This window comes from Solanum pennellii, chromosome 4 (genome assembly GCF_001406875.1).
Source record: "Solanum pennellii chromosome 4, SPENNV200".
NCBI classification, from domain to species: domain Eukaryota; kingdom Viridiplantae; phylum Streptophyta; class Magnoliopsida; order Solanales; family Solanaceae; genus Solanum; species Solanum pennellii.
Genome location: NC_028640.1, coordinates 15,794,145 through 15,818,917, shown reverse-complemented (window position 1 = coordinate 15,818,917; position 24,773 = coordinate 15,794,145). Strand labels below are relative to the sequence as shown.

At 34.0% G+C, this 24,773-nt stretch overlaps 1 long non-coding RNA gene across 3 annotated transcripts; it reads left to right on the top strand.

Moving 5' to 3' along the window:
- The first annotated feature begins 955 nt into the window (after nucleotides 1-955).
- Nucleotides 956-23,988, top strand: LOC114076778. 3 transcript variants are annotated; one of them, XR_003577805.1, is made up of 7 exons: nucleotides 956-1,272; nucleotides 3,180-3,438; nucleotides 3,761-3,844; nucleotides 3,925-3,999; nucleotides 4,116-4,249; nucleotides 7,344-7,495; nucleotides 23,814-23,988. It is a non-coding gene; the product is annotated as an uncharacterized LOC114076778 (long non-coding RNA). The 3 variants fall into 3 exon arrangements; XR_003577806.1 differs by lacking the exon at nucleotides 23,814-23,988 and adding an exon at nucleotides 16,736-16,909; XR_003577807.1 differs by lacking the exon at nucleotides 7,344-7,495.
- Nucleotides 23,989-24,773: the final 785 nt, after the last annotated feature.

Sequence of the window (24,773 nt, the reverse complement as noted above, 5' to 3'; positions counted from 1 at the left end):
GAGGTGCCCCTTTCTAATGAGGAAGGCTTCTTCACCGAATCTCCTCATGAGATGGAAGTTATAATTCCAATTTTCATAAAGAGTACTTCAATATACATCTCGTAGTTCCATAACTTTGTTTTTCCCATAGAACCTAGCAAGTGGATCCACCTAGATGCTAGCAAGATGTTAATGTTCTTCTTTGGCAAGTAGAACACCTCATTTCGGTGTAGGTATCCATGACACCAAATTTCATGTTTAACTTACATGGTCTTATTGTCGGTTAAGGCTAGGATTTCACTAAAGTAATATGGACAATGGAAGTAAAGTAATGGACCCTAACTAGGATAACCTAAGGGAAGTTGTTTATTGTAGGTGAAGCTATGAGATTTTACCTATGCATTGCAGAAGTAGCTCTTGAAAGGAGTTCTAGGAAGGTGTTCTGTATGTATATGACTATGTTTATGTCTCACTACACCATTTTTGTTCCTAAGGCCACACTAAATCTGGACAACATTTGTAAAGTGTTGCCTAAGACATTTTTGGGTACACTTTTGAAGTGTAGCCTTAGTTGTTAGCTTTTGGCTACAATAATATTGACAACACTTGTGAAGTGTTTTCATTAGTTGTATAGGCAACAATTTATAAGTGATGTCATATCATGATATAATTGGCAACACCTATTTACACATATTACTACACTATTATAGTGTTCTATTTTTATAAATATAAAAACAACACTTAACAAATGTTGCCTTGTAGTTTTCCTAACATTTTCACTAAAATATTATTTTTCCTCCAACATATTTAACTCTCCCTCCAATTTCTATTTTTTTTTTCTAAAATAGGATTTTTCTTCAAAAATCAAAGCATAATTAACTCTAAAAATAAAAAATAAAAAAATAAACAAAATAACTCTCAATACAAATAAATATAATCCACATATCTCATTGTATGGCTAAGATAAGAATGAAACCCTATATCGTACTGCATATTCTTCCCATTTCCACCAAAAAATCACCATCGTCTTCCCTTCGTGACAACCTCTTCTTCTTATTTCCACCAAAATAAATCACCATTGTCATCCCTTCATGTGAGATAGATGGTCATTTTCTCTCCTTCTTTTCCTTCATTCGAAAAACTGGAGAAATAGTTTGAAGACAACGGATATCGTACGTCGGAATCCAAATCTATACGAGAACAGATACAAGATGTGGGAAAGGAGATAGCATTTAGTCACTTTGATCCTATAGGCCAGCCATATTCTTGTTCATCAGTATCGCGATGTTTCTGGTATTCAAATATTATAATTTATGAGTCTCTCTTCATTTTTTGCATTTTTAAATGTTTGATACAATTTTAGCTCATAGTAGAATTTCAATATCACTATATTACACATGGTATAAATTCGGTGTGCATTTAAATTTGTCAGGCTTGAACTTTTCTTTTGGTCAATTTCGTGATTTCTTCAGAAAAATATTAGATTGGTGGAACACTAGTAATCTTCAGCTTTTGTTGTATTTCTATTTCTATAATGTCTATCCTATGAATATGCTCGTCTCTGTGTTTAATTCAATGCATTTCTACGGAGTACTAACTATTTATGGTTATATTGTGTTTAAAATTAATGCTAGGGATATGCACCTTTCTGCTTAGAAGCCAAAGATTTCTCTATCCGTCGATTGTAACATTGAATTCAAGTATTATCATACAACATATACTACACTTGTTGCATAATTGGGATGGTTTATGCTTGAATTAGTGTAATTGTGTTAATTCGATAGTTGTCTTATGCTAAAAGAGGATTTATATTTGTTCATATAATTGGCTTAATTTTAGTATAGGGTTGTTCTTGAAATCCAATATGTAGTCCTCGTGATGCTTGGTTTGACGTGATAGAACGTGTATCCAATAATAATAACAAGACACTAAAGTTAGTATACATCATTTGCTTTGTTTTTATCTTTTTCTGCAACTTTCTCAAAAATGCTTCCTCATTTTTCTGGTTTTTCGTTTGTTCTGCCTAATAATGAAAGTGAACTATGTGTGTATAAAGTAAGTAAAACTTTCCTGGTGATGTATATTTCTCTACTGTACAATGTAAGATATATGGTTAGTATTAAGTGTTTTGAAACATATTTTAATGCTCAAATCCACACAAATTTTTTAAATTCAGTCGGACCACAAAAATTCAAGGGTCTGTTTTTTGGACTTCTAAAAAGTTAGAACATATTTATCCTCCTGGAGTAAAGTTTGGTCCTTGATAGGTGGGAGAAGATGGGGGCCAATAGAGTCGTCTTCTTGTCCAACATAGATCCAAAAGTTATTAGATAATTCGATAGTTGATCCCTATTCTAGTAGAACACCTGCAACACTAACACCTCTTTGATCAAGTTCTGCTGTAATGTGCAACCCTTCTGCTAAAATATTTTAAACTTTGAGGAGACTTAATAATTAAAATGAACTTATCAGACTAGATTCTGGTGATGGGGATTTTTTTGTGGGTAAATCCTTCTTCTATCCCAGCTCCACATCAAACTTTCCTTCAGCCAAGAGATGATCATAATGACATGTTTTATTATGAGTCGTCACCCCAATTGGAGTTTTCAATGTTTTTTTTGCATCTAATGGTCAGTAAGGCCTATAAGAGGAATCTAGACCTATTAAGATACTTGGAGGGATGCTTCGTGGAAGAGAGAATCCATTTCATCCTGCACTTTAAAACAATGCTGCTTCAACTAAAAATAAGCTATTAAAAAGCTGGGCAACATTGTATTCTTCAAATTCATTGTCATAAGGGGAAAATCCTGATTTTGCGTAACGAATAGAATGTGAGGCTTCTTGGTGAATCAAAGTTTGCATCTCGCAGGGTAGGGGGAGTCTGTTTGATGTCCCACCACTCCTTGAACGACTTGGATGATTGTAAATGTTCATAAATACTATGCTTTATTAAGATGTTAAAGTTTATTTTATGGCAATAATGTCGTATGTGAATTACATCACTACCATGCAGAAATATTTTTACTGGAGCTCTAATAAACCAAGACGTAGGAAGTTATCTTTGATAGACCGTGATGCTGAAAGTAATCTACCTGCTTGTTAACATTTGCACCTTAAGTGAAATTAATTTGAAACAACCATTGGACTTGATATTTATCTTCCTATCTACCTAATACCAAAACCTTCTTCTTGGCATGCAGTTCATGAAGATGTATGTTCATAGATGGACGTGGATTCAATCTTAGGGGATGCAATCAAGTACTCAAAAGAGCTTCTGCAGAAAGTCAATGACTTGCATAAAAAACGGGAGTCCACGTTGCCTAGCTCTTCATTCACCCAAACAACAAGCTTCTATCCTCCAACACCAACTGGACCGGCTTTGCCAGACCGCATCAAGGAAGAACTCTATCCATGTTCATTTGCAAGCCCACTGTTTAGCCGACTGAACGACTTGCACAGGTAAAATATTTGTAACGAACAATAATGTTTCATCCAGAAGAAACTTATCATAATACAAACATATGTTTCTAGTTAGATCAGTAACATATACATTGATTGCATTGAACAATATTACAATGCTTTTACTGGTGGTAAAGTTACCACAACTTGACTGGTGATGTATGAATATTTCTCTATTGTACAATGTAAGATATGTGGTTAGTAGTAAGTGTTTTGAAACATTTTTTAATGCTCAAATCCACTAAATTTTTTATATAGAGTCGGACCACAAAAGTTTCAAGGTGCCTGAACTTGGGATAATATAATTACCTTGGTTTTGCAGCTTCTGATGAATATTGTACCCCACGTGTTATTGAGTCATTAAAAAGATTTTGCGCAAGCACATGCAGTACCCGTGTAAATGAAGGTAGGAATGATCCCATTCAATTTTTTACTGTAAGTCTTTCCTGCATAAGTAAACATTGTTTATGAAAATTTTCTTGTCAGGCACGACAATGCTACATAGTGAATTGAAAGTGTGTGTGGTTAATTTTGTTGGATAACAAGCTGCTATTGTTTAAGGTATGGGCTATGTAACATATTCAGCTATTCTTTATGTCTTGATTGGAAAGGTACAGAGTTATATAAAGTTATATTCTTGTTTTATACTTGGTATTTTATTTGCTCTTTGATTACAGTTATTTGCAAGGGACGTTTGATCATCAGTGATTCTTTGTAAGCTTTTAGGAGTAGACAGTGTAGATGCAGAGATTATGGTGGGAACTTTACAAAGTTGTTTTGATCACGTGGGGGTTATATTGAAGGATCAAAGGTATGATTTTTCATAAACAAATGCTACTGACTAGCTTTTGATTGGTTGAGTTAAGCTTTCCAATCATAAGTTAGTTTAACATTTCATCCGATTTAAACATTTTATCCGATTTAAAATGAACGCTGCTCTGACCATAGTGAAAACACAATTGTCAATTGGTAGCCTTAGTTGGTTGTGTGATTGGGTAACATTGTAACTATCATCACATTACACATTGCATTTTTCTAGATACTACTTTTTACATTTTAGTTTCTTAATCTAATATGCTCAATGTTCGAATGAAAATAATATTATTACATACTCAAGTCAAACTTTGTCAAAAGAACATAGTAACCTAGTAAACCAGAGTAGTGGCACGTGAATGAAATCCCTATTTCTAGTTAATGATATAAACAATCATGTTGGAAATTATAAGTATTGCAGGCCTATGGGCATTTCCTATTTGATCTTTAAGTGATTATTTGTTTCATTGTTTCTGCCAGTGAACCACTTGAATTATTGTATATTTTACTTTTTTTCTTCCACTTTAGTAGGATGTGTGTTCACAAAGTTTTTTCTTGTGGTAAATTTATGATGTCATGTATTAGAGGTGGCTTTGACATTTGATACAACAACATAGGAACTTACCGAATATCTGAAGTACACTTGCCCATCTCATCTTTATGACCCATGTATCTCACCTTCAGCTGCCCAACATATAATTTCTTCAATCAAGGTTATACTCAGTGAATATTGTTATGCTAGAGGTAACAAATTTTCTGCTGTTAAATGCAACTCTACTGTTCATTATATTGCTAATGCAACTCAAAACTGAGTTCAGTGATAGTCTACTTATCATTAAAAAAAATCATACTGTGTACAATGATAGTGGCATATTAAAATTTTGTATAACGATAGTATGTTTGTACTATGCTCTGTTTTATATAGTGCACAAGTTGACTTGTAAGACGTGATTTTTATAATAAGGAATAAGAATATGGAAATAATGAACATGGTTTTTTTTCTAACGTTTGATTAGTTACACATTGTTTGTTTCTTATTTTTAATAACATTTCAAATGCGTAGGAAAGTGTCTGACAATCAAATTTGACTAGAGGACTGAAATCAATTCGATCAATTGATTCAGATGATGATGCGTTTTTAAATTATTGTAGAAGTTTTAATATATTATATTCAGTTTTTTTGAAGATTATTGCTAGAATATATTGAGCTATTGTAAGAGTAATTTTTGAACTATTGTGTACACATATATTGCTTTATAAGTATGTGTATGTACGCAAGACATACTATCTTTCGAAGTTTACTGCAAATCTATATGTTTGTATTACATATTTGCCTATTTAATGCTTGAGATTGTTTATTGCAACAAAATTGGTTTTTTTAATTTGAAATTGTTGCATATAAATATTTTATAGCTGGAATAGTATCATCACACTTAAAAGTCTAGTCATAGGGCTGTAAATTGTCGTATGCTATGGGAAGAACTATAATTCAAAGTGTTGTCATACCCTAGATAGAAAAGGCAACACTTTGAAATCGTTGTCATATATTAGATAGAAAAGGCAACACTTCATTATTGTGGTCAATAAGGAGGCAAAGGCAACGCTTGAAAGTGTAGTTGTATGAGATAGAAATGTTGCTATATAAGGTACATCAAAGCGTGGCAAATTTGCATTTTAGGCTATGCTATTAGGTATAGCTGATATGGAAATACTTGAAAAGTGTTGCCTAAACTCTAAGGTTACGCTTCTTTTGGTTACCCCTCGAAAAGTGTTGCTTAAAGTCCAAAAGTGTAGCCTTTTATTAAAGACCACACTTTTTGCTAGTTTAGGCTACACTTTATTGGGGTGACCATAGGCGTAAAATGGTGTAGTGTCTCTTATGCATGACATTATGGTATTGACCTAATTATATGATGATATGCATGGTGTGAGTCTTATATTGTGTATATGATGAAGTATTACTCGAGATGCATAATGTTGGTCTTGTTGGCTATATGATGAGTACTTACTTAATATGCATGAAGTTATGGTGCTTAATATGTACATTGCTCTAGATGAGTGGACTTCTATGATGTTTTATGTGAAGTGAAGTTAAAATATGTCAATGTTGACTATTGCCTTACTATGATGATATTGGAAGTCATGACTTGTATGTGATCTTGAAAGGAGTTCTTCTGTGTGGTTCATAAAATATGTTAGGTCAAATGTGAAGTATGAGTTTTATGATATGTTATGATTTTATGAATATATGTGTTGGGTTAATGAAGGTTGTGTGTATGTTTACCTTGTGGCTTTAAGGTGATGATTGAGTGTGGATAGTGCAAGGGGACACTTTTCATACATTGCACCAACTATCACTAGCGGGTTACTTGGGAATTTAAGGATGTAAGATAAAGAGGGTTACTGTGAATGAAATGCTAAGTGTGACTTAAATGCAATATATGGCTTTATGTGATGTTATGGCCATTGTACATGTCTTTATTAAGTGTGTGAGTTGTATGATGATTATTGTATCATGTTTTATGAAGTTTTTACAGAAAGGCATGATGCATGGTTTCTAACCAAATGTCTTCTCTAAATGCATGTTTTTGCATGGTTGCCATACTTTGTGCATTCTTGTACTATCACCATTCTTCTTCACCTTTTTACACAAAGTGGAGGTTAAGGATGCTTAAAGGATGTCTCTAAAGTGAAGGTCCTGATATGTGTTTCCTAAGCTCAAGGAAAGGGATCCTTAAGTTCAAGGATTTCCTATATCATGTTTTATTCAAGTTATGTAATAGCTTAGATTATATTTTATGTTGTAAGGGTCGTGTCCCTAATGTACTCTAATGATGTTGACTCTAAGATTGCAAAGAGACGTAAAGCCTAACTATGTGCATATGTTATTTTTATATTAATGGAAGTGATTATTCTAGCATATGATGTGCTATGATAGTTTTATATTTTCCGCTAATTTTACCTATGAAAATGCGATGAATGACAATTATGGGCTCGTATAAGACCTCCAAGAGGTCAAGTACGCTATGTTACTTCTAGGGGGTGCTCCCCTGTCGTGACAATACTAATGGGTGCTTTGGGTTTGGTAATAGGGGTCATTAGATGAGAGATAGCCGAACACTTGTGGAAAAAGGTAAGGAGATCAATCAAACTCGTCATGATGGTCTGGATCCTAGTGCTATAATTAGGAACTGTTTCTATGTGCTACAAGCTAACAAAGGAGATAATCAGAGTAAAGACCCTGGTAAGTTATAGTTTCTTATGGTTGTCTGAAATGTCTCTTAGATGGGTTTCCCTAATTAACGGAGGATGAATTGAGTAGAAAGGTTGTTGATATGCTTATCTTTTTATTTTATTTTTATTCAAGATTGATACCAAGAAATTCATAGTAATTTTTCCTTATTTTGGAGTCTTGCATAAGATGAAGAGTTGCATGTCCTCCTTATGTTATGAGTGCGTTTGATGATACTATGTTTTAAATGCTCTTTATGTTGTTATTATTTAATTAGTAACTCATCTATGTATTTCTCATGTTAATGTGCATCTAGTAAAATTGCTTATTTGCCGCATGAGTTTTCATGTTGATTTGAAATTTAATGCATATTGGTCCTTATAATGAAATGATGAGTATGTCTAAAGTTGGAGAAGGTAATTCCTCCATGCCCCAATGAAAGTGATTCAGTATGTTTTCATTATTAGTTGGTAGAAATAATTCCTACGTGTTTGTGTTGCTTTGAGTGCATAATGATGTAAAGTTGGTGTTCCTTGTAAGTTTGGTGCATTGACTATGAAGAGGTATTCATGATGTGGTGTGGTGTGAGCTTCTAGTTTAGTCATTAAGTCCTTTCAAGTGTTTGTGTCATTCGAGGACGAATGTATTCTAAGTGGGGGAGTATTGTTACACCCTCAAAATCAAATAGGATGAACTAGAGCTTCCATGATTTTTATGAGTTAATATGTATTGTTAAAATAGTTATGAATAACTTTAAATAATTGGTTTGAAGAGTTTTGAATTCAAAAGTCAAGGGACGACCAAGATGTCCGAAAACTAGTCTTTTGTGTGCTAGTGTGTTCTAGTTTGTTTGCCTTGTTATGGAAAGTCGTTTGGAGTCCAAAATTAGTGGAGATGACCCTAGCATCTAGATTGTATCATTTAGGTTCAAAACATTCTGGTAAAATTCCCCAAGGACGACGCCAAGGTTCCTTGAATAGGACCTAAACATTGGCCAAAAAGCTGTCAAGACAGCCTTGAACAACAACCCCTTTTGACTCCACATCAACTGGTTGACGCTGCTCCATAAGAAGGGTGTGTGACTCCACACTTAGTCATGGGATCTTAGCCCCCAACATGAGAGGTCTTATTCACAATTTACGGATGACGAGGATGGGCCGTCAACCCATCAACGATTCATCAATGGTGGCCGTCAATGGCCACCTACAATTCTGCCAAGTTTTGGCCACTTAAGGGATGAATTGGTAAATTCACCCCACATTCTAATTAAATGGTGGACGATTATTTTATGTGTATTTTGGTATTTTAAGTTTTTTGAAACACTAAAACATTAGACTTTATTCCTCAAATAAAAACCCTTCCCTCCTGAATGTTCTCTCAAAACCTCCATGGAAGCTTGAAGTCGAAAAAATTGGAGCAAATATTGAATATTTCCATTGCTTTTTTCTACAATTTTGTGGACTTCCAAATACTTAGGTATGGTGATCCTTTATCTAGACTTAGATTTCACTCCAGAGACAATTCTCAAATAGTTTAGAATTTTCTAAAAAATGATCAAAAACTCCAATTCATCCTCAATCTCACGGGTTCTTGCATTAAATAGCTTCGAAAAAATTGCTATAATTATATTATGGTTTTATTAATTATTTAAAGTTAAAAACTCCATGAACCAATGATCCCTGTGATTGCTTAATTTTGGCTTGCAAAGTGGGTTTGATGAATGTGATTGGATATTGTTAGAATTGTGCTTATATTATGTTGTGTTGTTGTTATCTATTGCTATCAATGCCTTATTATGATTGATTGTTATAGAATTCAAAAAGAGTGATCATGACTTGGATGAAGGGTAAGTTGACCAAAATTTCTCTAGTTTCATTGAATTATTCTACTGTGGTATGGTCCACTTATAGTGGCGGTGTTTATTTATTGTATATGTATATATATGTGTATTGCGATTGAAGGCATTGGATGTTGAGTGAAGTGAAGTTATGATTCATATGTATAGAGGTGCATTATGAAGTTATATATGTGATTCTTGAATATAGTATGAGTAGTAGAGTATAATCTGAATGTTAACTATAATTGTGTGTGGATTATGATGAATAGAGTAGGATCATGTTTAGAAGAAAATGTCATAAATTATTATTGTTATATGAAGAGTCTTTCTCATATATGTACACAAACACATAAAATAATTAATGAATGAAGCTAATGATGTAATCAATGTGAGTCTATTGAAAGGTTTCCTCAGTGGTCCTCTAATCAATAAAGGGGGAACACAGAGGTGGATACTTCTCCATGAGTAGAGGTGGAGTGTCTAGTAAAAACCTCAATATTCCTAAGAGCGTTACAATGGATGAATGATAATTTGGGATAAGTATTCTTGCGTGAGTAGAGGTCGAGTACTTAGTAGTGATCCCTTAACCTATAGTTATTTGGTGTAATGAAAGTCTAATACCCTGTGAGAATTGATGCTTAGCACCGAAAGGATATGAATTGGGGTGGATATTCTTTGCGAGTAGAGGTGTAGTATCTAGTATCGACCTCTTGAGATGGGTACTCTCTGTGAGTAGAGGTGTAGTATCTAGAAGCCATATCCCTATTCCTTAACTGTATGCCCATATAGGATTAGCTAGTGGTTCGCCACGTAAAGGCTAAAAGAATAACCCTATCTTAAGCAAGAGGGGATCCCTCATCCGGTAGGGGTTAATACCGGGAGTCCATGTCAAGCTCTCATAGTCTATGTCTATTAAATCTTACCCATAAAATAAAGTAATGAACTAGGTCTTCCTAAGGGTGAGCTACTTTGGGTAGGTGTTGGAATGGGACTGATGCTTCAATATGTGTATCTTTTATATTTCGTGATCAATGACTCTAACCTACAATTTGAGTTTCTACGAATCGAAGTTAGTAAAGTAACCCAATAAAGGGTTGGGGTCATGTCCCAAGAAAGTTGTTGTAAAAGTAATAGCTACTTAGAATTTCATTATAAATAGTGATAGCTCAAGACATTTTTGAGAATTAAAACAAAATTTAAATTCAATTTGTGATACCAAAGTGTCAAATATCAAGAAGGGATTTTGTCACAAGTAGTTAAATAGAGAAAATAAAGGAGAAAACAAATATGGGAGAGAATTCTTGGGGTGTATTACCGCAATAGATGTTGACACAAAATAATGAGTACATGTTTTTTATAAGAAAATTCGCAAGACAATGGTGACATGGCTAAGCTTTAGGTGAAAAATTCCCTCTCGAGCAACCTATCCAATATTAAATGGGTTCCTCTTGGACACTCACTCGTCTAAACTAAACCCTGAACTTTCGATAGAGGGTGCTTGGATATGGGACTAGGGCTTACCCTCACAAGATGGACCTCATGTGGACCCACTCCTTAGGTCATCAATCTAGCGGTCTTGGTTTCTCGACCTCCCTCTCGGGCAAGCCAAAATCATATGGTTGGTTTTGTATTTGCAACTACAAACCCATTAAATTAAACCACAAAGACTAGGTGAAATTACCATTAAAATGAATCTATCCTATAAGCAAGTAAGACCCAACAATAATATCAACACGTATTTGCTAAATCACACCCCAAGAATGAGTTTTTAGCCACACATCAAGCAAAAATTAAATATACTTGAATGATAAAGGAATTAAACGGGTATAAGAGATTAAACCTTAAAAACAGCAAAGTAAGATAAATGGAGAAGACCCACTTCTAAGATTGGAAGAAGAACTTCTTTATTCAAGCTTCCTCAAAACCCTCTCCAAATTTGGGAGGAAACTTAAGAACAAAGTTTCTAAAAAAAATATGAAGCATCAAATGTTTCACAGTCTAAAATTTCTCTCCCTAAAAATCTCTCTCTAAATAATAAAAGAGTTTAGTATTTATTGGCTTCAGATATAGTGTTGGTGGATCCATTCAGCGTCTTTAGTCCTAAATCGCTGAGTTATTCGGCCATCCACCCATTATGTGATGTGTTACCGTTTGTTCCTTGACTATATATCCATGCATGATGTAATTTTGGGTTGAATAACTCTGCTTCACCTAACTATTCAGCGAATCGTGACTGCTTCTTTTAGTCTCCTTTTGATCCACTTATTTAAGGATCACTTGCGGTAACATAAGGTGGAAATCTTGCTATACGGTATATCACCAGTGTGCTTGGATATACACACTTTGCATCTTCATCTCTTTTCCTCCGTTTTGCTTCCATTTTGCACCTCAGTGTCCATACTCCTACCAAATCCTCAAATACCTAAAATATAGAAGTTTTTATTAGATATCGAGTTAAAATAGACAATTGAGGATACTATTTGCATTAAGATAAGCGCATATATGAGTCCATTTTGAAAACTCATGAACACCCCCAACTTAAACTTTTGCCTGTCCTTAAGTAAAAACATAAGTTCAACATTTCAAATAGGATGTCACAAATAGTGTTACACAAGACTCAATCATGAATGTACATAACAAGACTCAAGATACTGATGCATAACTCAATTGTGTACTCAAAGATTCAAGTTCTGACACACCATTACCAAAGATTCTTGAGCTCACATTACTTGTTACTAATGTAAGTTGAAGCTCAAAAAAGTATCTATATGCACTCACACCAAGAATGATTCCATTTTCACACACATAGATTTATTAACATAGGACCAGGAATTTGATGCAACACTCACACTCACATAGAGGAATACAATGCATATTTTCACCAATTGGTTTGCCCTTTTTTTAATTGACCTCGGTTCGGTTTACTCAAGATCAAAAAGTTCTTTCTAAGACTTTTAATAGGTCTGAGTGTGAAGGTATGGTCATTTGGGCTCACTGACTTTTATCCAATGAGATGTGATCTCCTTAAGCTATCCCCTATCTTCCTTTCTGAATCATTAGTCAAGTATTTCTAGGTCATCATTTATTTACCTTCATGGATTTCTTTAAAACCCAATTTCTTTACATTTGAAGCTTTCATTTCATGACTTTCTTTTATTTTTCTTTTCTTTTCTCTTTCTACTTCTTATTTTCTCTTTTTTTGAAGGGCTTCCATTTTTCTGCAATACCATGGGTTTGCGAGACTTCTTTTGCACTTCTTGTCTTCTCTTTTCCCTTTAACGACACCCCAACTTCGGCCTTTGTCCTATGTTGGATATTGAGTTATATGACTTCTCAAAAAGGGTTATATGTAGTAGATAACGCAAGGTGTAGGTTTCATCAAGGTTTTTTCTCAAGGAAGAGGTAAGTCTCAAAGGGTGTTCAAAAGAGTTAAGCACACTAACGGGTAGGCAAAAAAAAGATGTATCTCAAAATTGGTCATACTCTTAGGAATTAAATAAAATCATGTCAAGAGGATACCTTCTTAAATCAACTACAGTAGCTGAGCCAACTCTATGTTTATTCATGCCTTGTTTAAGGTAAGCTCATCACAAAAGGCACTGAAACTTATTTAAACAAGAGAATCTACTTTCACTAGTGTGCAATGGTTAATGAATAAAAATCAATTTGATGATTGGATAGTACAATGAGATTCAAGGATATCACATATTTCCTATGTAACTTCATTCATTCTCATTGTAGCCATTCATTCACGTTTGTTCGACTAATAGCACTTTTCAAGTAATTGGTATTGATTGAAATCAGGTGTTAGAACCCTAAAAATGAACTAGGATAATCTAGAGCCTCACATCTACCTTAAGAGCTTATATCTTGGTTATAAGGTGTGTCACAACTTATAATAGTTGGTTTGATGAGGTTTGAGGTCACACGTCAAAGGACGACCAAGACTTCTGTAAACTAATTGTTTATGTGCTAGTGTGTCCTTTTATGTTTTACTTGTTTTTATGATTTATTTGGAGTCTAAAAACTGTAGAGGTGACCCTAGTGTATTAGTAAACATTTTTAGTGTCAAACTGTTCGGGTAAGACTCCCCGAGGACACCCCTAAGGGTCTTTGACGAGGACCCAAATGTTTGACAAAAAAGCTGCCAAAGAAAGCGTATAGAGGAAAGATCTGGAGTCCGGTCTTTGTAACTCACCTGGCGCTCAAGCAACATCCATGTCCCTCAGCTGACACGAGGCTTGCTGCCTCAACTAATTCGTGAGGCAGAATTGGGAGCTGCCTTTACGATGCACAGCCATGTCCTTGTTTCGATAGGATTGTTTTAAAGTCATGTTTGACAAGTCTAAAAGTCCAAATAAGTATGGGGGTATTTTAGGAACTTTCGGAGTTGGTTAATAACGGTTTGTATGTCATATTTAACCCCTTTTCCAAGTAAAAACCCCAAAAGACAATGAGAAATAAATAACTCAAAACTCTCTTCTCTTCCAATTTCACTCAAAACCTTCATTGGAGGAAAAAACTCAAGCTAAAGCTAGAAGATGAATTTTGAAGTGATTTCTTCTCTAAATGTCTGGGTTTTCCTTCCATTAAGGTATGGTAACCCTTTATCCTTAGTTAATATTTCATCTAAGGAGTTCTTTCAAAGGTTTTCCAATGTGATTTTATGATCAAACATGTTCTATTTTAATGTAGTCATGGGTTCATTGTCAATAGATTTCAAAGTCATTCTAATGATGGATTTATGATTAATAACTATTTTTATGATGATTTTCTATCCAATTCCATGAAGAATCCATGATCTCCTTAATCTCTCAATTCAGACTATAATGCGGGTCTTGTGATATTGATTAGATCATGATTCAACTGTGATCTTATTATAGTGTATTATTTAACCCAAATTCTATCTATGTCAATTGGTTATGAGTTGTTTAGAATTAATCTGATGATCATATCTTTGAGAATTTGAAAGTTGACCTAAATTCCTAATGATTGTCTTGGAGTTGATATTGTGTGGTATGGTCCACTTATGGTTGTGGTGCTTACATTCTTTTCTATCTATATATGTTGTGATAATGGCCTTGAAATCAATGGATGTAATGTGAGTTGTGGTTATGATGATCAAATGTATTAAGGTTTTGTGTACTCTGCAACTCTATTAACATGATTAGGATGGATAGATAATGTTAAGTCTATGTGAATGACTATGTTAGGGTTAGGTATCCTCTACATGTTTGTTTGTGATAAATGCCATTCTTCAATGAACCCCTACATATATACCCCTATTTGAATGTGTCATCTCATGTATGTTTGGAATCTTCTATTCAAATGTTTGATATGTTCTTGTCTCTTATACTATAATGTGGGTGTGTAGTCTATAGTCCCTAAAACTTTATATATGAGTTTTTTATGACTTAAGGGATATTATATATGTATTGTGATCTTCTGAAGGGTGGTGTCATTAAAGTAACTATCTTATTGCTCTTAGGTGATCATGATGACCAATATGTACACATACACACATCTCAAGCATGACTATACATTTAATAAGTTGACGATGTCATTTGAATAAGTGAAAGTATAAAGATACATCATTACTAGGATTACTTGAGAGGTGTACTAGTGTAGGTAAGGGCATGTGACATTACCTATACATTGCACATGTGGACCTTGAGTATAGCTCCTAGGATGGTTCTTTATGTAAATAACTTATGAATGTATGATTAAGATTTAAACATGATTTATATGAGATGATGATTAGTGTATGATTATGAGGGATTAGAATTGATCTTCTTATGCATCTTAATACTATGTTATGATGTAATGTATGTGACTAATGAAGTATGGTCATGTAGTGTCTAAATGTGTTTATATGAAAGGTTTGCTTATATATGTACACCTACACACACATAAATTTATGAATGAAGCATGTTAATGATAATCTGGTAAAATATAGTCTCTTGAAGGGTATTGCTCAATTGTACTCTAAACTAGATTATATTATGAATAAGTTATGATTATTTTAAAGGATATTCTCACATTATGTAGGTCTTGATTAAAGGACATTCTTATCATTAACATATGATATATGTATATAAATGAGGGATTAATCTCCTAAAGCCTATTTTCTGAACAAATGTTTAATAAAAACTAAAAGGATTTTTAAAAAGGGAAAGTTTGATTAGCACCGAGTGAACTAGACAATGAGAGGTGTCCCTTCAAAAAGGTAAGATAGGTTCACCAATGTTGTGGCCCTTCCAAAACAGGAAGGTTGGTTAACCAATTTTCTCATGAGGTGGAAACTATAATTCTATATAGCATAAAGAGGTTTTCTAGTAACAACCTCCTAGTTCCATAACTAATTTGCCCCTATAGGAACCTTAGAAAGTGGATACACCTAGATGCTATATGAATATTAATGTCTTACCATGGAAATTAAGATGCCCTACTTTCGATGTGAGGGGATAACATCGGATTCCAACGTTTAGCTCACATTGTCTAATGTCATTTATAACGAAGTTTCCTAACATAAAATGAACAATGGAAGTAAGATGATGAATCCTAAATAGGACTACCTAAGGTATGTTGCTTAGTGTAGGTTAGAGAATGGGATTTACCTACACATTGCACAAGTAGCTTTTGAAGGGAACTTTTGGTAAGAGTTGAAGATGTATATGTACATATATGTCTATTATTCTTACATTGTAGTATTAACCTACTTGTATGATGATATGATTGATGTTAGTCTAATTGACTATATGATGAAGGTCTTACATTATATGTATGTTATTGATTATAGTTGTTATGTGGATGAAGTAAACTCACCATATATGCAATGTTGTCTATCACTTCATTATAATGATATTGGTAGTATTGACTTGCATCTAGTCTTGATATGTGCATAAAGACTAAGTGGACTATGACTATGATGTAATAAAGGAATGAGTTCTTATATGATGATCTATGAAGTATGTGGGTCTTATGTTTAAGGTTTCATGATATATTATATCTATATGAATATATATGTTTAGAATTATGAAGATTTTATGAATGTCAACTTGGGTGACCTTAAGGTGATACTTGAGTGTGGATGGTGGAATGAGACATTATTCATGCATTGCACCAAGTATTATTTAAGGGTTACTTTGGGTAAGTGAGTTAAGGCAAAAGAAACGTAATGCTATGAACATAATGAATGTGTCTTTTTGTGATGTTATGAAAAGTATTCATGTCTATATGAAGTATGTGAACTATGTTGTGTTTATTATGTCAATTCTTCATGAAATTTTACTAAAATACATGATGCGTGGTTTCTAACTAAATGTCGTCTTGAAATGAATGTTTTTGCATGGTTATCATACTGAGTGCATTTTTGTACGAATACAATTCTTATTCATATTTTACACAAAGTGTAGGTTGTTATGGCTAGAGGATGTTTTTAAAGTGAAGAGCTTTGATAGATATTTCTCATGTTCAAAAAGGGTCTAGAAAATTCAAGCATTTCCATGTGAAGATGGTATTCAAAGTTTATGTCATAGTTTAGGCTATTCTTTAATGTTGTTAAGGGTCATGTCAGTATTTTATTCTATTAATGTTGAGTTTAGGATGACAAAAAAGACTTAGTGTCTAACTATGTAGTTATTCTTTTATATATATGAAGTGATGTTCTAGCATTATGCTATGCTAAGAATTTTTTTTAATTTTCTGCTTAATTTCTATGACAATGCGATGAATGATGTCGATGTTCTTGTATATGACCTTGAGAGGTCAACTACTCCATGTCACTTCTTTGGGATGCACCCCGATTGTGACAAATAGGGTATAAGAGCATGAGGTTATAGAAAGTAGTTTTAGGGTCCAAAGTCTTATAATGACACATCTAGTATAGTCTTGTTCATCAGTATGAGTCGCGACACATATATGAGCTAGAGACTATAGGACGAGAGAGTTTCACATTCTTTACTACTCGTGTGTCGTTCCATAGAGCTTAACTCTGTATGATCTCTCACTTATGTTTCCTTGTGCGATGTGTTTTTAGATGTGATTTCTTGAAAGGGATGATGTGTCACGAGAGAAAAAAAATGAGTTTAATGCTTACTATGGTTATTGTGACTAGATGAGCATATGTGAAGGTGAATTTGGAATATTTTGATGTGATGCCATTTAAATATGTGTTTTATGAGGCAGCATGTTATGTTGAGAAGTTATGTTATGATATGGTTTTATCTTATTAATAGTTGCTAAGGTGGAATGAAGTTCTTTTGGGATAATGAGTTTCTTTATGGTTATGTATAATGATAGTTTAATGTTATGGTATAGGCTTGAAAGATTTTGAAGAAATGGGGTAAATAGTGGAAGTTGAATGTTGCCCTTTTTATGAGTAATGCCTCATAGTTGTCATTGTGTGGATTGGGGGAGGTAGTGTGTTGAACCTTGAAAATAGATTGTGAAGTCTTCTAGTTAATGGGAGAACCCTTATGACAAGTTGATAAGTCCCTGTATGAACCTATTCAAGAGTGGGAATAAGGGAAGAAAATGCTTTGTTCTATTAGTTAGAACTATGTTTTACTCAATGGTTTACTTAGAGGGATGTATGTACCCCTTAGTTCATATAGAGAAGAAGAGAATGCATGTTAACCTACTTTAATCAGTTTAGATGTCTTTTAAGTTTGATTCTAAGTATGGTCATCTAAAGAAATTGTTTAGATTGTACCTAGGCATTGTTTTTTTGGATGTTTCTTCCAAAGTTGATGATGTGGGATGAGATGACCTAGAAGTTACCTTGCCCTAGTGCTGAAAGAAAATAAATAAGCCTTTATGGCTAAATCTCTTCTATGTTTCCCCTAAGGTTTTACTTGGAGAGGATGGTCACCGTAAATCTCTAGAAATGTGGTAGTGGATCTTAAGAGTTCCAACATTTGTTTTCTGATTGATTAGAATCCGGGATTTCTATAGTCCTAAGTTGGAGGGAGAATCCTCCAAAGTCTATAGATGATCTACCTAAGGTGATGACCCTTGTAGTATTAAATCCGGAACTACTTACTTTGTTATGACTTGGTGGTAAAATGTGATGAGATATGTAATTACCCTTGGTATTCATGGTGCATTTAAGGCCTCAGTGGTTTGGTAGTATGACCTAACTTGATTATTATGAATTCCTCTAGGTGATTAGACTTAGAGAAATGATAATGCTTAAGTAGTACCTTTTGATGATTGGATTAGTATGCTCCGTGATATGAGATTAGGAGTGGGATTCTCAAAGATATAGAACCTTCTTATGTGGGGAGTATGTAGGTTTTGTCTTGACTTGCCTTGACCTTGGTGTTAAGGGCATGGGGTGATGAATATTTTGCTGGGCTTACCCTAAGTGGGGGATAATGTGCCTAGATGGTAAAGTTATGAATTCCCTAAATGATATAATGTTAAGTTCCCTTGAACTTCTCTATGTTAAGAATCAGTTTGAATGATGAATATGAAGTAAAGTGATTTAAATACTCATTTTGGATCTCTTGAAATTCTCGCCTAATAGAGTGCATTGAATATTTGGTGAGAAATAGCTCCTCCTTTGGAGTGGAATGAGGTAATGATTAAAGATGTTTGCTTAACCTTAGATCCCAATAGGGGGATGATGTGTTTAGTTATTAGGGTTGGTAAGCTAAAGTTCTCTTAGTTGGGGTAAGTTTCTTTGGAATGAGTTTACCCTAAGTGGGAGTTAATGAGTTGAGTAGTAAGGTTGTTGATATCCCTATATTGTCCTCGTATTACTCAATCTTGAAACCAAAGAGTTCCTAGTAGCTTGTCCATGTGATGGTAGTCTTGTATATGATTTTTAAGTTGCATATTCTCCATATGTTATGCATGTCTTCAATAACACTATGTTATGCCTGTTTTATAAGATTCTTATTGCATGAAAAAGGATTTCGATAAATTTCATGTTTCTCATGTTGTTGTGCATCTTAAGATGGTAAATGTGCATTTGACTTCATGAGATAGTTTGATGAACAAGCTTGATGTCACTTTTGACGTGGGGGTATTTCAGACCCCACAATGAGGTGTTCAGTCTTCCTTAACTAAGAAAAGATGAGTCCCTTTAAAAATATGTGAATTTGTTTTTTGGGAAGTATTAATATAGGCTTACTCCTGATAAGTGATGGCGTGTGTAGCCAATACTAAATATGTGGGCCTATGAATAGTAACAATTTTCCTAAATGATGTATAATTATGGAAACTAGTGTCATGCATGAAACTAATTTTTTGTGAAATAACTTCCTAATGTTGTGATGTTCATGGTGTGACCTATCATTTTGACTTCATGAGGAAGGGAGTATGAGCATACTTTGGTTAGGAGTACAGAAATTCTCCTTAAAAATGAGTTGACCTTTGTGAAATGCTTATATATGAACACTATGATTATATGTAAGTATGTAAAGTAGAAGGACATTCCTCCTTAAACATAACTAAACATGATGATTATATGAATTGCTGTGATGGTATTATTTCTATGTGATAAGGATCTTTGTTGATCTACATTAGTCATGATCTATGTGCATTAAGTACGAGTCACTTCTTTGCCTCTTGAGTGATAATGTTGAGCATGCTTATGAGTGATTTAAAGGTGATCACATATTGAGCTTTTAATGAAATGAAAAGTAAAAACCATGTCATAAGTAAGAGAATGATGTTCCTACTATGAACATGAAAAATGTCTATATGTTTGATCCATTAGGGGTGAGTGAATGAAGGTTCTACTTTCTTGTGTTGCCTCAAGTGAATAATTGTATAGAATTGGTATTACTAGTAAGTTTGGTAAATTGACTATTATGATGTTATGTTAAATACTGTGAGCTGTTGTATGGGTCATGGAATCCTTGAATATGATTGAAAGTGTTAAGTGTCATTCGAGGATGAATGTTCCCAAGTGGGGGATACTCCCTCAAAACAAACTAGGATAATATAGAGTCTCACATGTGACTTAAGAGTTTATAACCTGTTTATATGGTGTGTCACAACTTTTAATAGTTGGTTTGAGGAGGTTTAAGGTCAAACATCAAAGGATGATCAAGACGTCCAAAAACTAGTCGTTTGTGTGCTATTGTGTCATTGTATGTTTGTCTTGTTTTTATGAGTTTTTTGGAGTCTAAAAAAGTATACGTGACCTTAGTTTCTTAATAAATATATTTTGGGTCAAAACATTTGGGTATGACTCCCTGAGGACCACCCTAAGGGCCCTTGACGAGGACCCAAAAGTTTGACAAAGAAGCTACTAAAGGCAACGTGCTGAGACAAGATCTGGAGTCCATTGCGCGTCGCGCACCTGGAACATAAGATTCCTCCACTTCGTGCGACTGAAACGAGGCTCGCTTCCTCAAATAATTTGTGAGGCAGAATTGGGAGTTGCCTCCGTGATGCGAAGCCAAGTCCTAGTTTTGGTTGCGTCGTATTACAATTATGTTCGACATGTCTAAATGTCCAAATAAGTAGGGGATATTTTGGTAACTTTGGGAGCGGTTAATAACAACTTTATGTCATATTTAACACCACTCCCAAGTCAAAATCCCAATACCAAAAGAGAAATCAAAAAGCCAAAACTCTCTCATCTTCCGAATTCTCTCAAAACCTCCATTGGAGGTAAAACTCAAGCTCAAGATAGAAGATAATAGTTGAAGTGCTTTATTCTCCAAATGTGTCGTATTTTCTTCTATTAAGGTATGGTAACCTTTGATCCTTAGTTAATCTTTCATCTAAGAAGTTCTTTCAAAGGTTTTCAAACGTAATCCTAAGATCAAAATTGTTATCTTTCAATCTTGCCATGGGTTTATTGTCAAACTGATTTCAAAGTCATTCTAATAATGGATTTGGGATTAATCACTGTATTAATGATGATTTTCCATCGAATTCAATGAAGAACCCATGATCTCCTTACTCTCAATTCAGCCTTTAATGTGGGTCTTGTGATCATGATTAGATGATGATTCGATTGTGATTATATCATAGTGTATTGATTAATCCTAATAATATCTATGCCAATTTGGTTATGAATGGTTGAGAATTGATAAAATGAGGATCATATCTTGGAGAATTGGTATGTTGACCTAAATACCTAACTATTGTCTTGGAGTTGACATTGTGTTGTATGGTCCACTTATAGTGGTGGTATTTACATTCTTGTCTATCTATATAGGTTGTGATCATGACCTTGAAGGCAATAGATGTAATGTGAGTTGTGATTATGATGATAATAAGTATGAAGGTTTTGTGCAGTCTCCAACGGTAGTAGCATTATTAGGATTGATAGATAATGTTAAGTATATGTGTATGACTATGTTAGGGTTAGGTATGGTCTACATGTTTTGTTGTGATGAATGTCATTCTAGAATGACCCCCTACTTATGTATCCCTATATGAATGTGTGGTCTCATGCATGTTAGGAGCCTTCTATTCAAATGTTTGATATTTTATTGTCTCCTATGATATAATGTGGCTGTGAGGTCTATATTCCCTAATTCTCTATATGTGAGTTGTTTATGACTTGAGGAATATGATATATGTATTGTAATCCTATGAAGGGTGGTGTCCTTATGTACCTAGGTTTTTGCTCTTAGGTGATCGTGATGACCAATATGTACACATACACACAACTCATGCATGACTATAAATGGTATATGTTCATGATGTCATATAAATGAATGAAATTATAAAGATGCATCTTAACTAGGATGACTTGAGAGGTGTGCTAGTGCAGGTAAGGGTTGCACATGTGGACGTTGAGAGAATAGCTCCTAGGGTGGTTTCTTTATGTACATAAGTTATGAATGTATTATTAAGCTATGAAAATGAACTATGAGATTAGAATAAGTGTATTATTATGAGGGATTAGAAGTGATCCTCTTTTGCATCTTAATACTATATTATGATGTAATGTATGTGACTACTGAAGTATGATCATTTAGTGTGTAAATGTTTTTATATGAAAGTTTTTCTCATATATGTACACCTACAAACACATGAATGTATGAATAAAACATGTTATTAAAAATCTAATAAAAAAGGGTCTCTTGAAAGGTGTTACTCAATTGTAACCTAAACTATACTTTATTATGAATATGTGAAAGGATATTCTTACATGATATAGGTCTTAATGAAAGGACATTCTCATCATTAACATATGAGCTATGCATATATATGAGGGATTAATTTCCTAAAGCCTATCTTATGAACAAATGTTTAATAAATAGTTAAAGGCTTTTCAAAAAGGGAAAGTTAGCTTAGCACTAAGTGAACTTCACAATGAGAGGTGTCCCTGTAAAAAAAAAGGTAGGTTCACCAATGTGGTGTCCCTTCCCAAAAATGAAGGTAGGTTCACCAATGTTTTCATGAAGTGGAAACTATAATGCTATTAAGAATAAATAGGATTTCTAGTAACAACCTCCTAGTTGCTTAACTATGTTGCCCGCATAGTAACCTTAGCAAGTCGATCCACCTAGATTCTATATGAGGACTAATGTCTTACCTTTGCATGTAAGCTGACCTCCTTTTGGTGCGAGGGAATACACTTGATTCCTTGTTTAGCTGACATGGTCTTATGTCGGTCATGTCGATGTTTACCAAATGTAAAATGAACAATCAAAGTAAGACGATGACTCCTAACTGGGAATACCTAAGGGATGTTTCTTAGAGAAGGTAAGGGAATGGGACTTTACCTATAGATTACACAAGTAGCTCTTGAAGGGAATTCTAGGAAGGAGTTCTGGATGTATATGTATATATATGTATTTTATGCATTATATTGTAGTATTGACCTACTTGTGTGATGATATGCATGATGTTTGTCATATTCACTATTTAATGAAGTTCTTACTTTATATTCATGTTGTTGATTATACTTGTTATGTTATGAAGTGATCTCTCCATGTATGCAATGTTATCTATTACTTGAATATGATTTATTGGTAGAATTGACTTGCATGTTTTCTTGAGATGTGCTTAAAGACTAAATGGACTATGACTATGATGTAATAAAAGAATAAGTTCTTATATGATGATTTATGAATGATGTGGGTCTTATTTTAAGGCTTCATGATATGTTATGTCTATATGAATGTATATTTTTAAAATGATGAAGGTTGTATGAATGTTCAACTTGGTGACCTTAAGGTGATACTTGAGTGTGGATGGCGGAATGAGACTTTATTCATTCATTGCACCAAGCATTACTTAAGGTTACTTTTGGTAAGTGAGTTAAGGTAAAAGAAAGATAATGCTATGAAGATGATGAATGTGCCTTAAATGTGATATGTGGGTTTATGTGATGTTATTAATAATATTCATGTCTATATGAAGTTTGTGAACTATATTGTGTCAATTGTTCATGAAGGTTTACTCAAAGACATAATGCATGGTTTCTAACTAAATGTACACTTTAAATTCATGTTTTTTCATGGTTTGCATTCTTCTACTAATACCATTCTTCTTCATCTTTTACACAAAGTGTAGATGGTGATGGCTAGAGGATGTTTCTTAAAGTGAAGAGCTTGGATAGATATTTTCCAAGTTCAAAAAAGGGTTCTTAAAATTCTAGGATTTCCATGTCAAGATGTTATTCCAAGTTTATGTAATAGATTAGATTATTCTTTTATGTTCTTAAGGGGCGTGTCCCTATTCTATTCAATTGATGTTGAGTTTAGGATGGCTAAAGAGACTTAGTTTCTAACTATGTACGTATGATTTTATATATTTGAAGTGATGTTCTAGAATTATGTTGTGCTACAAAAAGTTTTAAATTTCAGCTAAATATCTATGAAAATGTGATAAATGATGTCAATGGGGTTGTATAAGACATCCGAGAGGTCAAGTGAGCCATTTTACTTCTATGGGTGCTCCCCGATCGTGACTAAGACTCATATTTTTACAAGAACAACTACTTTTAGTACAAGAGGTGGCAAAATTTTTAAAAGTGAATCTTTTGGAAGGGTCAAATTTATTATGAAATTAAGATCCAAAAGACAGACATAAGCTCAAACTTTTGCGAAAGCAATTTTTACAACTCAATATAAAAAAAATAACCCAACCATATATGAAAACAAAACAAACACAATTCAGAATCAACAAACTGGTAAAAGTAATAGTAAAAGTAAAAATAAGCCACGCATCACTCCACCTTGAATACGAGCATTTGTCCTAAAATGCAAGCAACTGTAAGTCATTATTTTAGTCAGTGGCCATAGTGAAGTTCGCCAGGCTATCCAATGTTCAGTTAGTCGGTGCACCTGTCCCCGAAATGAATCAAAATGTTTAGATAGTGTATGGATCCTAACGTCAACCATTATCACTGTCGCCAACATTGTTGGTGATTGCCAATAAATTCTTCAACTTATCGATGTTAACAAGGTCCAACTTAAGGGACATTTACTATTAGTTGGCTGCTCGAATGTGTTGAGCCAAGTGGCTTGGCGA